Source organism: Myotis daubentonii, chromosome 17 (assembly GCF_963259705.1).
Source record: "Myotis daubentonii chromosome 17, mMyoDau2.1, whole genome shotgun sequence".
In the NCBI taxonomy this organism is placed as follows: Eukaryota; Metazoa; Chordata; class Mammalia; order Chiroptera; family Vespertilionidae; genus Myotis; species Myotis daubentonii.
The window spans coordinates 41,581,581-41,598,244 of NC_081856.1; the positions used below are offsets into that span (position 1 = coordinate 41,581,581).

At 48.2% G+C, this 16,664-nt stretch overlaps 1 protein-coding gene and 1 non-coding gene across 12 annotated transcripts in view; both read left to right on the forward strand.

Annotated features, from left to right (window-relative positions):
- NCALD (neurocalcin delta) overlaps nucleotides 1-16,664 on the forward strand; it is a 300,236-nt gene that overhangs the window by 259,186 nt on the left and 24,386 nt on the right. The window lies entirely within an intron of this gene.
- LOC132220193 (small nucleolar RNA SNORA41) lies at nucleotides 5,109-5,239 on the forward strand. Its single transcript, XR_009449710.1, has one exon. It is a non-coding gene; the product is annotated as a small nucleolar RNA SNORA41 (small nucleolar RNA).

The following is a 16,664-nucleotide window of genomic DNA, read 5'->3' on the forward strand; positions in this document are numbered from 1 at the left end:
AAACAATTCAACTGAAAGAGGAAAAACTAGAATTTAAAGATTTCGATTAAGTTTGCTTGTCTCTGTTAGTTTTCATTCTGGTTTAGCAGACATTCCTCAACAAATTATATCTTACACTTAAAAGGTAGTGGTGTCTCCATGACTACAGCCCCCAGAATTTTTAGTTATTTTTACAATTGCTATTAGGAATAAAGCAGTAGATGTAAATTATGTTCTTTCTATTCCATTCCACTAAATTAAAGCCGGCAGTTACTTCTTTTATTCGTGGATAAAATAATTACATATAGACATTTAAAAACCATTTATTGTATTCTTAGGCAGGATCATTTAGAAGACCCAGGATTAGTTCTGTATTGTGGAAGACATTTAGGAGGAAATCTGTTTATAATGGCATAATCGAATAAAAAAATTTTATATTTCATGCGCAAACACGAAGGAATTAAGTTTTATTACAGTAGCCAAAAAAATGCCGTTGGAGGGAAATCATTTTTCCCCCCAGAAATGTCTTTAGAATTATAGTTTGAATTTGGAAATAAACCATATCCGTGGCCATAAATCATGTGCCAGAGACTACAACAGGCTCGTCTGGTTGCCTTCTGGCCAAAGGGCTGAGCTGCCTTTGCAAGCAGAGTGCTGCCTGCCCCTCCCGGCGCGGGGCGGGCTGTCCCCCTGAATGAACAGAAGCAAGCATGGAGTCTGTTATTTTGTCGGTGGGGCTGCTCCGTAAGGCTCTTTGCCAGGTCTGGGGAAGAGCATTGTTTCCTGCGGCTCTGATCTTTTCTCACTCAGAAAAGCTCTGCCCCTGTGACATGTGGAAGCCGGAAGCCGGGTGGAATTCGGGGACCCTCTCTGCTCATGGAGTCCCTATCCCGGGACAGCTGGGTAGTCCTTTCTCTCTTTTTAAAAAAATTACGGTAAAATATGCATAGCCATCTATAGACCGTTTTGCTTATCCATTGATCTGTTGCAGGACATTTGCATTGTTTTGGCTGTGTGTGGTTTTCAGTAGAGCATGAAAATACTAGTATGTGATGACACGCTGGCCATTTCTACATTTGGATCTATGTCTGATGAATAAAAAAGAAACCCAGATGTTATCACCCTAAGAAAAGTCTGGCTTCCCTGCTGGAAAGAGAGCCTGCTGTGGCAGGACGTCATCGAGTGGAGACCTCCTTACAATTCATAACTCCCGGGGCCAACGGCAAACTCCTGGCAGGAGGGGCACCTGCCTCCTCGCCCAGCAAAGCTGCCGTGCAGGGGTGCTCACGGCCCACCACCCTGTCCTTGGCAGGGGGGCTCCGGAGGGTCTGGCAGAAAGCTCCAGCCACGTGCTGTCTGGTTGCTAGTGCAGGAAAGGGAATTTTTAAAAGGAGGCAACCAATCCATGAGTTTCTCTCACATTGATGTTTCTCTCTGTTTTTCCCTTTCTCTTCCACTCTCTCTAAAAATCAATGGAAAAGTATCCTCAGGTGAGGATTAACAAAACCAAACAAAACAAAAAAAGGAGAGTGGAAGTGACCCTGTCATTAGAATTGAAGCTACTCAGAGGAGGATTGCATATAGTCTTTGCTGAGGAAACGAGGCTTCTTTCGGTGTGTGCTGGCTACCATTTTATTCCATGAGGTGATGTTAGTGGTGTTACAGCCAAAGTACCTGGCACTATCCAAATCCTGTTCCTTCAACCCCTGCTCCTCCCCGTGGGGTTTCCTTGGGAGCTATAAATACACAGACCTTGGACATGCAAGTGCCTCCTGTCATTAGTCAGGCAACCAGGCTTGACCTGATCGGTGGAGGGAGTAGGTGAGGCTCCATCCTCAACTCAAATCTCAGTGCTTCCACTACTTAGCTGCTAAGCTGTGAGGGACAGAGGCACAGTACTATATCCTATATAATAAAGAGCTAATGTGCAAATGGTTGTCACACCCTTGCGCCGGGGCTGCGGGACCTGAGGCTGCACCCCCTGCCCTGCAGGGTTTGATGGGGGTGGGGCCGGCCGGGTCTGGGTCTCATGCGATTTCAAGGCGCACGCCGGTTGGGCAAGGACTTGACTCTGGGCCCACAGCATGCCCCAGACTCTGACAGGAGGGAGATTTTCATATACATTTTACTAATTTTCTTTCATCTCTGACACTTCTATTATAGAGAAAGGGCAAATAGCAATATTAAAATACTTCCTCTAATTAATTCCCTTTTAATGTGCACGAATTTCGTGCACTGGGCCACTAGTATATATAGGGATGAGAGAGAAAGTGCCAGAGATTTCTGCTTATGTCTGGAGCCAGGTGAAAGCAAGAGGCAGAGGGAACGTATTGGACTTGAACAAAGCGTAGTCTTTGCTTTGGCACATGAGTCTGCAAACTCACCCGGTGACAACAGTGCTTCTGAACAGAGGCAGAGGGAAGGTCAGAGGTCCTCCTTCCTGTGTATGTGTACAGGCATTTCATGTCTGTTTCTCTCTGACAGCCACGTATCCCACACACTAGTGTCCCTGTTCTGCAGGTGACAATACCAAGGCTCTGAGAGTGTACGTGGGTAGCCTGCATACACATGAGTGGCAGAGCGGGACTTAGACCCAGAGCTGTTGGGCACCATCGTCTGTGATCTAAGGGTCATTCTGTAATATTCCTATTGTCAGACTTGGTGCCAGAAACAGATCCGCAGGCCTCCGCGCACTTGGCCCGTCGGCCCTCTTTCTAATTCTGTCCGGCGGGTGGAGTGGGAATTCTGTGCCAGGTGAGTTCCGACAGTGATGCTTTGCGTCTTTTGTGATCATTCCTGAGCATGGAGGCATCTGTTCTGCGGAGCCCTTGATGAGGCTGAATTTAGAAACAATTGAAGTGATTATCATATGAAAATTGTTTCAAAAAAAAGAAAGAAAAGAAAAATGACCTTAATTTCAGAATATCGTCATTATTTCGAGGGCTTCTTTCTAATCAGCCTTCAAAGCCTGGTTAGAAATAAGTGTTAGAGAGCAAACCAGTGGCTTTGACATTTTTCTAAAGGGATTGTAAAAGCACCAAGAGGCAAACCCAACCCCACCGCTGAGAAGATGCTGCCGCCAATGACCAAAAAAAGGCGAGCAAGGAAGGCTGTGCAGCCATTACACAGCCATTACACAGGCCGCAAGCACCTGAGCGGGGAGAGCGGCTCTGTGCTGACTACCTGTTGGTGTTATTTTGTGTTTCATGTGTGATTTGGCATGATTTTGTAGGTTATTTTTGGTGGGCAGTCTAGGAATGCTTACAAATGTTTCTGTGCAAATTAATGGTAGATGCTTCTTTGCTTTACATCATTTCAGCTTATGAAAAGCTTCATGGGAATGCGCTGTTTTCAGATAGCAAAAACCTGTAATTGTATTGCACTGGGTAATTTACACAATACTTTCTCACACAGTACCTAATTGGATCCGTACCTTTTTTATTATTATTGTTTAAAGTATTACAAAGAGTAGTACATGTGTCTCCTTTCCCCCCCATTGACCTCTCCTACCTCCCGGCACATGCCCTTGCGCCCCACCTCCACCCCCAGTGTCTGTGTCTATTGATTATCCTTATATGTATGCACACAAGTCCTTTGGTTGATCTCTTACCCCTCCCCCCAGCCCTCCCCTGCCTTCCCACTGTAGTTTGGCAGTCTGTTCGATGCTTCTTTGTCTCTGTATTTCTGTTCATCAGATTATGATGTTCATTATATTCCATAAATGAGTGAGCTCATGTGATATTTATCTTTCTCTGACTGGCTTATTTCACTTAGCATAATGCTCTCCAGTTCTATCCATGCTGTTGCAAATGGTAAAAAACTCTTCTTTTTTACAGCAGCATAGTATTGCATTGTGTAGATGTACCACAGTTTTCTAATCCACTCTGCAGACTGGTGCTGCCACTGTGGAAAACAGTACGGCATTTCCTCAAAAAACTAAAAATGGAACTGCCATTTGACCCAGTAATACCACTTCTAGGGATATATCCCAAGAAAACAGAAACACCCATCAGAAAGGATATATGCACCCCTATGTTCATAGCAGCACAATTTATAATAACTAAGATTTGGAAACAGCCTATATGGATTCTGCACCTTTTAAGGTATGATTGGCATGCCCATTTTACACATGCAGAACTGAGGCAGGACAGGTGAAATGACTTGCTCAGGGTCATTTAACTAGTAAGTGACAGAACAGGAACTCAGATTCAAATCTTTGACCTCAAAGTCCACATTCATTTCTTATCATCGTGCACCTCATTGCATGGCAGTGCTTCTGAGTTTCATCTTTACATCAGTGATCTGGAGCTTCTCTGAATTGTTTGCTCAATGACTTTCCCTCTCAGAACCTTAATTTCCTTACTGTAAAGTAGGGATAACTAGTGCAAAGAGTTATTGTGTAAAGTTAAGTAAGGTCATGCGTGTGAACATGCTTGTAAAACTGTGAAGTGTTAGACTAGTGCAATGGTCGGCAAACTCATTAGTCAACAGAGCCAAATATCAACAGTACAACGATTGAAATTTCTTTTGAGAGCCACATTTTTTAAACTTAAACTATATAGGTAGGTACATTGTTATTAACTTAATTAGGGTACTCCTAAGGCTTAGGAAGAGCCACACTCAAGGGGCCAAAGAGCCGCATGAGGCTCGTGAGCCGCAGTTTGCCGACCACAGGACTAGTGGGTCTTCATTTTCAACCCCCTTCCTTTCCTTAAACGTGATACTGAGCTGCGTGATGATAGCAGGTCCTTGGAATCTGGTGCAGCTGGACTCAAAACTGGCTCCTCGCCTTGACTATCTGTCTGATCTCAGAGAAATTATTTAATCTCCCTAAACCTCAGTGCCCTCATCTGCCAAATGGGTGAATTGTACTTCCCTCACAGGGTTGCTACAGGGATGAAGTGAGATAATGTATGGAAAGCATTTAGCACATTGTGGGCGTGTGACCAGTAATGAAGTGGGAGTGATCATTGGGCCTGGGGCCAGAGAGGCCCTGATGGGCTGGAGACATCAAGTAGCAGGTGATTGTGATAAATGCCAAATAGTGGGGGGAAGATCAGACTTGTGGAAGCACACCTACTCACTCACTCCCTTGTCACGTCACGTGGTAATGAAATCTTCCCTCCCACTTCCACAGCGACGGGTCTGCAGCTGTTCACGGTGGCCGTTGTGGCATTCCTCTGTGGGAAAGAAATTGTTACACGATTACACACCTCTGTCTTTGCAAAACAGAGAGTGGGTATCTGTGTGACAAACACAAGAAAAAATCTTTCCCCCAAAAAGAATTGTTTGAGTCCTATCGAGAAAAGATGATAATTAGAAAGACAGCTGGGCTGTAGGGCCTCGTTCAGCGTATCCGATTTTGTATGTTGAAAGAAAATTTGACAGTGTATCAGTGAGGTTGTGAGATGAAAAGAAAATATTTTGTTGACTGATTTCCTTACCCTGCATGTCAGTGGCCAAGTCTCAAAGCTTATTTCTACATAATTGAAACTGTTTGCTAGAGCAGGACAATGGGTGAGCATCACAAGTCGGATTCGTGTGCATTTCATGTCGTGAGAGATGAGCAGGTAAAATGGTGAGTGGAGATCATCAAAAGCAGAGCAGTTGAGTGATTCTGAATCAGTGGTGTGGCATTCATAATAGAGGGGGAGATTTCCTCTTTTCTACGATTGCTAAATTTTATTTGCTCATTTAAGTCAGATTCCTCAGCCCAGGTGCGGGGCCTGTCGGTGAGTTGGGAATGGGGTGGTATCGATCCCCTGGCCTTCCCGGCGACACGATCACTCGGGCCTCCTAGAGCCTTCAGCACTCTCATCCACCCACCCCAGGGTGCTGCCTAGGTAGTGTCGTCTTCTGCGTGTGCTGAGAGCTGCACAGGGCCAGGCAGCACTGCCGTGTCCTGCCGCTGCAGTGGGAACACATGGTCAGTAGAAATTCTCACGGGTTATTTCCTGACTAAGCTTGGTCTTGACAGTGAAGGCAGGGGGTAGGTAAACCAGAGGTGAGACCGGGTCCCTATCCCGCCTGAAACTCCAATCCTGAGATTTTTAAAACTTGACAGGGAGAAACGTTTTTTGTTGTGTGTATTTTTTAAGTTCTGTAAGCTGCATCTGTCTCGCTAGGGATGGAGACTTCCCTACCACATTGGGGCTATTTCCTTGACGATGAAAACCACACACTGTAAAGCCAGGATTCTCCTTGGAAACGGAAATGTCTACAATGCTCTAGTTCCTAGTTACATTTTTTGGTTTTGTTTTGGGAAGAGGTGCTGTTGAGGGATATCCAGCTGGCACGGCAGAGACGGGGTTCCAATCTAGGTCTGTATCCTGGGGGACGTTTTTCTTTCTCTTAGCCACTGATCCTGACTATACCACCATCAATCAATCAATCAATGAATAAATAAATAATCCTGAGGCTACGTTCAGTTTTCTAGGAAAAACAATACAAGAAGAAAACCAGTACTGGTAACCTTTGACCTGAGACAAAAGAAAAATCTCAGCTCCCCAGATACTGTTAGGAGAAGGAAAACTCACTTAAAAGTCCGCAGACATGAACTCTGGTTACTACCCACGGAACAATTGCCGACTAACACCAGGAGGTATAAATGTTCTAGTGCCTTCTGCTTAACGGAATTCTGGAAAGTGACACAGCAATGTCTCACCCTCCATGGTCCTTAGGAAACAGGCTCGACAGAATGGAGCCATGGTATCTTAAGCATCTACCACATGCTGGCGTCTTCCTCTGAGCCACAGAGAGAAGCAGCAACAAAACTCTGGAGATACACTTACTGGTCGCTTGGAAAAGGAAGGACAGAGGGATGGAGAAAGTAACAACCTCCACCTGGACAGCAAGTAAGATTTCAGCAGGTAGAGAAGGAGAGAGCGTCGTTCTAATGCTGACTGTTGGGAGCCACTTCCATGTTTATAACGGGTTTTATGTTTATCTCTCATGAGCTTCATCCACTAGACCACTGTGAGGATGGGGGTGACAGTAAAAGTGCTGGGGCAGCCCTGGCAGGTGTGGCTCAGTTGGTTGAGCATCCTCCCATGCACCAAAGGGTTGCCGGTTTGATTCCCGGTCAGGGCCCATGCCCAGGTATCTGGTTTTGGGCTAGATCCCCAGTCGGAGGACGGGGAAGGCAGCTGATCAATGGTTCATTCTCACATCAATGTTTTTTCTTTCTCCCTCTCCCTTCCTCTCTCTCTAAACATAAATATATATATATATATATATATATATATATATATATATATATATATATATATATATATTTTTTTTTTTTTTTAAAGTGGTTGTGCGAGTTCAGGATAGAGTAAGGAATTTGGTGATTTCGATGAGTTTGGGGTGTGACCTTGAAGGGCCCTGGCTACCAGGCCATAAGGTTTAGCCTTTAATCTGCCATCAGCAGGGAACATGGTAGATCTCTGAGAAATAACATGGCATGATCAGATAGAGAGTCTTAAACTTGGAGAGCAGTTAATATTTCTGAGTGTAGGTGGGAGATAATGAAGGCCTAGAATAAGGAATGGCGGCAGTAATCTATACTAATAATAGAGGAATGTGCAAATTGTCCAGGATGCCGTCACAGTAACAGTAACGACCAAACAGCAGGCTGCATGGGATGACAAGGCTGGTAGGGGGGTTGGTGAGGGACGACCAAACGACTGAACAACAGGCTGCGTGGGGCAACCAGGCTGGCGGGGAGGGGGGCAGTTGGTGGTGACCAGGCCAGCAGGGGGGGCAGTTGACAGGCTGGCGGGAGGGGCAGTTGAGGGCAACCAGGCCAGCAGAGGGGGGCAGTTAGGGGCAACCAGGCTGGTGTGGGCGGGTGGGGGACAGTTAGGGGTGATCAGGCAGGCAGGCAGGTGAGCAGTTAGGAGCCAGCGGTCCCAGATTGTGAGAGGGATGTCCAACTGCCGGTTTGGCCCGATCCCCAGGATCAGGCCTAAACCGGCAGTTGGACATCCCCCAAGGGGTCCCAGATTGGAGAGGGTGCAGGCTGGGCTGAGGGGACCCCCGTGTATGAATTTCGTGCACCAGGTCTCTAGTTAGAAATAAAGTTGAGAGACAAGGATTCTCCTATGGTTATTTTTGTCTTTTTCCCCCCACTAATAAGTAGAATTTTGTTTTTCTTTTTCATAAAGTTCATTCCTTTTTCACCTCTGACCTTCTTGTGCAAAGCTGGTTAACAACAAACAAACAAACAACAAAACAACTAAGAACCATTTTCCCCCAAGTAAGGAGGGGTTCAGTTAATTATTTATATCCCACATCTGTTGATGGCATCCAGTTTGTTCCTAGCATACCATTCTTGTCCTGCCAGACCCTGGGAATGGGTTACAAGTCCTCCTTTTTGCAGCTGGATGGCTCATGGGTCATGGAGTTTCTTTGAGACGGTTCTGATTCTGCCCAATCCCATGTAGCCCCACCCCACCCCCCAACCCAGCCTCAGGAGAGAAGACCAGAGAAAAAGCACAATATCCTACTCTCCATCAGTTGCTTCTCTGACAGAACGAATTTGCTTAATTTCGGGTTAGAATAATGACTTCTGTGCAGGGAAAACTCAGCCAGGGTCTGGCAGGAGTCCTTTCTGGGTGCAAACACACAAATGCTTTAGCATCTGGCAGGTGACCCCAAGGAGGCAGTCAGGCTGGAAGCTAACAGTCCCTCCCTCCCTCCCTCCCTCCCTCCCTCCCTCCCTTCCTTTCTCTGTCACTTTCTAGCTATTGTTCTTTCTAATTCTCCATTAAAGCAAGGGGGAGAGTTCTCTCAAATCACCAAGGCTCATCTTGTAAACAACCCACTAAACTAAACCCTATCTCGTTCAGATTAACAGTCAATATTTATTGAGCACCTGCTAGATGCCAGACACAATATTGAACTCTTCCCATTCATTGGGATCCCTTTTTCTCACTTAGTCATTCAAACAGCCCTATGAGAGAGGTATTATTATGCCGATGTTACTGTAGAAGAATGAGACAGAGGGTCAAATGACATTCCCAAGGTCACATAACACGGTAAATAATAAGAACTTCAACTTAGTTCGTCTGCTACCGCAGTCTTTCCCTGAAGTACACAAAAGGTGCAAGAGGTTAAAAGAAATAACTTGACGCCCTAACCGGTTTGGCTCTGTGGATAGAGCGTCACCCTTTGGACTGAAGGGTCCCGGGTTCGATTCCGGTCAAGGGCATGTACCTTGGTTGCCGGCACATCCCCAATAGGGGGTGTGCAGGAGGCAGCTGATCGATGTTTCTCTCTCATCGATGTTTCTAACTCTCTATCCTTCTCCCTTCCTCTCTGTAAAAAATCAATAAAATATATTTTTAAAAAAAAATAAAAAAAATAACTTGATAGTCTCTTCTTGTTAGCCAATTAGTGGCCTTCTTACTGTACACACAGCTGATGAACAAACACGAATATTTCAGCCACATTGGCCAGGATAGGGAGTGATCGCTCAATACATTCCCACAGACGCAGCCATTCCAACTCCCAGAGTGACTGAGCCCAAGATAAGGAGGGTGTGGGAGTGGGGAGGGTGTCCCAATCCTGCTCCCCTGGGACCACAAGTGACGTGGCTTTGTCATGGCCGTCAGCTTCTCTAAGCGCCTCATCCTTGGAATAAAGCAAAGATGTAATATCCCTCTTCCAACTGTACAGTGAAATTATGAGAATAAAATGTTATTGAAAATGCTCTGAGCTGCCACCAGAGCCAGATTCCCTTCTCCCCCTATCCTGTGCAGGAGACTATTTTTATAAGCATAGTCATTCCAAGCCAGGAAACAGTAGATGTTAAACACATGTTTGCTGAGTAAATAAAAAAATGATGAACTATTCTTAGACTGTATGGAGGGGCTTGGATCAATTAACTGAGTGCATTTGTGGCCCCGAGAGGATGTCTAAAAATGGGGCCTTGAGCTGCTCATGTACCTCTGGCTGCTAGCTCAGTGGGAGGCCTGGATGCCCACAGCGGATCTATTCGCCCTTCTCAGTCTGTGACAGCTCACTGTTCTGCTTTAGGGTTTCTCGTAACCCAAAGTGATAATTCCTGTCTGTTCAATAAGAGAATATTTAGAACCTTCAGCTAAACAGACACATATTGCAATTGGATTTTCACAGGAGTCAGCCAACTTAGGTAGGGTCTCAGCCTGTGGCTGCCTGGGGGACTGTGGAGGGCCCCAGTGCCCCCCAGTCTTTCCCTCCCTGCAGCCAGCACCGACCTGGCATCTGTCCCCGACGCCCAGACAAGCGCGTATGCAGTGGTCTGATGGCCAGGAGGTCTGATAGCGAAGGGACACGTGCTCCTCGTCTGGAGCCCTGACTTGAGACCTCCAATGATCTCTTCCTTTGGGACAGCTTTGTCGTTTCTGCAGACCCGGAAGGGGGCCATTTGGTATGGCCCTGTGTGCTCACTTAGGGATAGTGTGAGCAAGCGACTGATCAGTTCACCTCCAGTTGCTGGCACTGTGGGAGGATTTGGTGGGGAGTCGGCCATCAGCTAGACTTGAAGTAGCAGCAAAAGGTGTGGGCATGAAAGTTCAGGAGGAGTGGAGGCTGAGAAGGGAGAGGGGGCATTTGTGTGCTGACAATAGTTGCACTCGTAAAAGAGCAAGGTGGGTGTGCCCTCCTAGGTGCGAGAGGGAGCAAATGGCAAGCGTGCAGGTGTGTATGCCTGTGACACAGGCAGGCCAGAGGGGATGGGGTGGAATTCCAAATCCAATTTCAATTCCAGCTCAATACTAATCTTAGCTGGTGTGCAAACTCTTGAAAAATGCATGGTTAGGATGTAAAGGCGCTAGAGGAAAATGGCTTTTTGGAGAATTTATGAGGGAGGGTCTGGAGACCGTAACAATGATCTCTTTGCTATAAATACTCCCCAAGGAATCTGGGAGCCAGGATTGAACTGAATGCCAAGGGAGCAAAAGAAAAGTGGAGGCAACCTAGTGTCCAACAAGGGAGGGTCATTAAGTACATTTCAGGCAATGGAATATGAAAGGGCTGTAAGCCTCATGTTACCAGTTACCTACCCAATGCAATGCTTGGCACTACGTCAGTGCTCAGTACTGTTTGTTGAATCAATGAAAATTCTGCAATTTAAAATGATGAGACACATCCATAGGTAGAACACCCACAGTATACTTTCAAGTGAAATGAAGATTACAGAATAGTGTAGTATGATCCCATTTATGGTCAGAGCGAACAAATTTCATATCTCTGCATTTAGATGTCTAAGAAGATGTAGACAAAGAAAACTATTAATAGTGCTTATCTTCTATGGAGTGCTGTTGGATCAGAGCAAGAGTGTTCATGTTCTAATTTCCACATCCTCTTGTTACTTACATTTTTTACAATAATGATGTAGTGCTTTGGTAATCAACAAAACCAAAAATGATATTTTCATTTTGAGGGGAGAGGCCACCTGTAAAAGGGTGGTTGTTAGATAATATTCTATTCAGATTCTTAACAGAAATATATGTTCTGTGGGCAGTTATGTGGTTGCACTTTATTTTTATGAAAAACAAAACATTGGAAAGCAGACCAACACCAGGCCCCCTGCACACTGAAATGCAGGTTCTGTAGACAAGGCCCCAGGTGAGCCCTGCTCACCTGAGAAGAGCAGGTGGGTTTCCTGGGCTTTATCTCAGCACGGGGGAGGCGGAAGGACTTGTTTCCCCTGAGCCTCCTGCTCACTATGTATTTTGTACCAGCTCAGTTCTCATCTCAAACTCTGTCACCTCTCTGCCAGGTGTGTGACCCAGTGTCACAGGTGTGCCACTCACTCTGGAGGTGCCGGTCCCCATTCTCACTGGGAAGAAGGCCTCCCTGCAAGCAGTGGCTTCGTGACAAACCTCTGGCAGTCCCAGCAAAGCCATTTTGTGATCCAGCTGAGGTTGTAGGAAATATAGGTCTGGTTTCCTTATAACATTTGTTCTTACCAGAGGCTTTGGTCAAGATAAAATTCAGCAAGGGATTGTTATATAACTTCACTTGTCCCTCTTTAATATTTTAATTTTTCCCTTCAGGCACCGCTGTGTTTTATGCCTTAATTTGCCCATTATATATAAACTAGGGGCCCGGTGCACGAAATTCGTGCACTGGGTGTGTGTGTGGGGGGGAGTGTCCCTCAGCCCAGCCTGTCCCCTCTCACATACTGGGAGCCCTCAGGCGTTGACCCCCATCACCCTCCAATTGCAGGATCGGCCCCTTGCCCAGGCCTGACGCCTCCGCCAGAGGTGTCAGGCTTGGACAGGGGACCCCCATCTTCCCCCGATCACTGGCTCTGGCCCCCGCCCAGGCCTGAGGCCTCTGGCCCAGGAATCAGGCCTGGGCAGGGGACCCCCATCTCCCTCGGATCGCTTGCTCCACCCCCCGCCCAAGCCTGACGCCTCTGACCCAGGCTTCAGGCCTGGGCAAGGGGACCATCATATCCCCCCAATCCCCGGCTCCGCCCCCCACCCAGGCCTGATGCTTCGGCCAGAGGAGTTGACCCTCATCACCCTCCGATCACCAATCACCGGATCGGCCCCTTGACCAGGCCTGAGGCCTCCGGCAGAGGTGTCAGGCCTGGGCAGGGGACCCCCAGCTCCCCGCGGTTGCAGGCTCCGCCCCTGCCCCTGCAGGAAGCCTCTGGCTGAGGCGTCCGGCCCGGGCAGCGGGGACCCACAGCTGCAGCGGCCCCGCGATCATGGGCTTCGCTTTAGGCCCAGGCAAGGGACCCCTAGCTCCCGGGACTGCCAGCTTCGACCGTGCCCAGCTCCCATCGCTGGCTCCACCCCTACTTCCTGCTATCACTGGCCAGGGCAGCAAAGGCACCTGATTCTCCCATCATGATTCTGCCCCCCAGCTCTTAGCTCCCCCCTGGGTTTCCGATCACTGTTAGTGGCAGGGGGCTTCTTCCTGCTTCCCTTTCGCCTCCCTGCATTGTGCCTACATATGCAAATTAACCACCATCTTGTTGGCAGTTAACTGCCAATCTTAGTTGGCAGTTAATTTGCATATAGCCCTGATTAGCCAATGAAAAGGGTATCGTCGTACGCCAATTACCATTTTTCTCTTTTATTAGATAGGATATGTCAGTTCATATATATGGCCTCCTTTCCAACTTCCACTGAGGGGCAAGTTCCATTGAAGAGAAATTTCTGAAGCAGTGTGATCTTCAGACTTTTGTTTAGTCTTCCCCCCCCCCCCCCCCAGTGAGAATCAAAGATAAATGACCTAGAAATAAAGTTGCCAGATTTTAGCCACCTGTAAAATAAATTCAGATGGTTAAAGGACCTGAGGTCCAAGTCATTATAAATGAATGCTTGCTCCCATCCATCTATAACTCATCATTTCTTCCCTACATTTTAGGAACTTTTTTCTAGGTATGTTTTCATAATTTAGACATTCCATTGGTTAAAAATTAGAGGACAAGGTTACATGCCCCAAACAGGCAAACATTTTTAACTAGAGGCCCATTGCACAAAATTTGTGCAAGGGGCTCAGCCCTCGCAGCCCTGGCTTCGTTCAGAAGGTCATCCGGAAGGACTTCCAGAAGGTCATTCGGCTGTCCGGTCTAATTAGCATACTACACTTTCATTATTAAAGATTGCCCTGATCTCTTCCTTAAACCACTGTGGGTTCTGTGTTCTTTGTTGTAGCTGAGCTTGACTTTAGCTGCTCGCATCTTATAAATTCCATTTTAGGAGACCTCAGAGCAGATGGCACTGAGATTTTTCCTAACCAGGGTGTCCAGGATGAGCTGTGGACTTTTCCCTGGAGAACCTAACGCTGGGCCCTTAGGAGTTAACTCCCGGAGTTTTTCGAACCTGATGAGGAACTGCAGGAATGAAATGCTGCGATCTTTCTCTCCACAGAGACAAAAAAAAACAACAAAGAAGGGCGCACACGCATTCCTCAGGCTGCCCGCCAGTCGCCATTTCCTTTCCCTGTGGCATCACTTTTAGGAGCTGTGCTTTTTTTTTCTTCTTCGTCTTAAATAGAAAGTTAACTTCATATTTTAGATTCCTGGTCATGGTTCTCTGTTGGTGGTTGGATGTCTTCTCTTTTTGTATATTTTCCTTTTTCATCTGTGGTCACTATTAACCCCAGATTTATTGTTTGGGAGACTGGATGTGACCCAAAATAGGCTGGGCAGTTCCACATTACCCTTGTCAGAGTGAGTTACTGAATAACAGAATGCGGATGGCAACAGAATCGATGTGCATTGCACTTAAAGGTAGCACAGATTCAGCAAAATTAACAGATATATGTTATATATACTACATACATCAATGATGGCGAACCTTTTGAGCTCGGCGTGTCAGCATTTTGAAAAACCCTAACTTAACTCTGGTGCCGTGTCACATATAGAAATTTTTGATATTTGCAACCATAGTAAAACAAAGACTTATATTTTTGATATTTATTTTATATATTTAAATGCCATTTAACAAAGAAAAATCAACCAAAAGAATGAGTTCGCGTGTCGCCTCTGACACGCGTGTCATAGGTTCGCCATCACTGACATGCATTATATGGGATGTACATTAGGCATCTCAGAATTAACATGTGCACAACTGAGCATAGATACCCATGCCCTGCCTCACCCATATGCCCCGCTTCTCCTGCCCTTTTCCCATTTCAGCAAGTTTCAACTTCACCCTGATACTCGCTTAGGGCAACGCCTTGGAGTTAAGCTGGACTGCTCCCTTTTTTCTCACCCTACATTATCCAATTCTGTTAACTCCTAAAAGATTTGTCCAATTGTCACCTCCTTTGCCACTACCACTGGCTCCAGCGACCCTCATCTCTTGCCTGGATCGCTGCAGTGGCCGCCAAGCTGGTCTCCCCACCTCTGCCCTCAACCTTCCTTAGCTTACTCTCAGCACCACAGCCAGAGCGGTCCTGGTAGAATATAAATCGCTCCTATCACCTCTCTGCTAAAGTCGTGCAGGGACTCCGTCTCACTCAGAGTGGAAGCCCAAGTCCTTCCGGTCACTCCAGGTCTCACATCATCTGGCTCTTGTCACGATTCTGATCTCTCCTCCTTCACTTTCTCCTGCCCTCCCCTCCCCCATATCCTGGAGCATGCTAAGCATGTTCCTCTTGTAGACCCTTCTCGTTCGCTGTTTTCTCTGCCTGGAATAGTTTTTCCCTGATATCTCCATGGCTACCACCTTCACTTCCTCTGGTCTTTTTCAAATATCACTTTCTTAGTGGGGCCTTCCCTGGCTTCTTATTTAAAAATAGAGGCCCAATGCACGAAATTTGTGCATGGGTACAGTCCCAAGGTCTGGCCTGCGATCAGAGCCATCTTCCCCGGCTGCTGGCAGCCTGCCCTGCCCCCTGCCGCCACCTACCCCTGGCTCCCCGTTCGCCATCAGGCGATCAGAGCCCGCTGACCGGGGGGAGGGACCAAGAGGTCGGCCATTCTCCCTGCTCAGGTGTGGAGTGACCGGCAGGGCGAGGGCCTTGGCCTGGTGCCACCTGGGTCCCTCACCATCCACCCCCAGCTCCCCGTTTGCCATCAGGCGATCAGAGCCCGCTGACCGGGGGGAGGGACCAAGAGGTCGGCCATTCTCCCTGCTCAGGTGTGGAGTGACCGGCAGGGCGAGGGCCTTGGCCTGGTGCCACCTGGGTCCCTCACCATCCACCCCCAGCTCCCCGTTTGCCATCGGGTGATGGGAGCCTGACGGCTGGGGAAAGAACCAAGAGGTGGTCAGTGTGCCTCATAGTGACTGGTCGAGCGGTCATTCTGGTCGTTCCACCTTAGGGTCAATTTGCATATTGCCCTTTTATTATATAACTAGGGGCCCGGTACACGAAATTCGTGCACTGGGTGTGTGTGGGGGGGAGTGTCCCTCAGCCCAGCCTGCCCCCTCTCACATACTGGGAGCCCTCAGGCGTTGACCCCCATCACCCTCCAATCGCAGGATCGGCCCCTTGCCTAGGCCTGATGCCTCAGCCAGAGGCGTAGACCCCCATCACCCTCCGATCGCCTGATCGGCCCCTTGCCCAGGCCTGACGCCTCTGACAGAGGTGTCAGGCTTGGACAGGGGACCCCCATATCCCCCTGATCACTGGCTCTGGCCCCCGCCCAGGCCTGAGGCCTCTGGCCCAGGAATCATGCCTGGGCAGGGGACCCCCATCTCCCTCGGATCGCTTGCTCCACCCCCCGCCCAAGCCTGACGCCTCTGACCCAGGCTTCAGGCCTGGGCAAGGGGACCATCATATCCCCCCAATCCCCGGCTCCGCCCCCCACCCAGGCCTGATGCCTCGGCCAGAGGAGTTGACCCTCATCACCCTCCGATCACCAATCACCGGATCGGCCCCTTGACCAGGCCTGAGGCCTCTGGCTGAGGCGTCCGGCCCGGGCAGCGGGGACCCGCAGCTGCAGCGGCCCCGCGATCGTGGGCTCCGCTTTAGGCCCAGGCAAGGCACCCCTAGCTCCTGGGACTGCCAGCTTCGACCGTGCCCAGCTCCCATCGCTGGCTCCACCCCTACTTCCTGCTATCACTGGCCAGGGCGGAAAAGGCACCTGATTCTCCGATCATGGCTGGGGGCCCCCCAGCTCTTAGCTCCCCCCTGGGTTTCCGATCACTGTCAGTGGCAGGGGGCTTCTTCCTGCTTTCCCTTTCGCCTCCCTGCATTGTGCCTACATATGCAAATTAACCGCCATCTTGTTGGCAGTTAATTGCCAATCT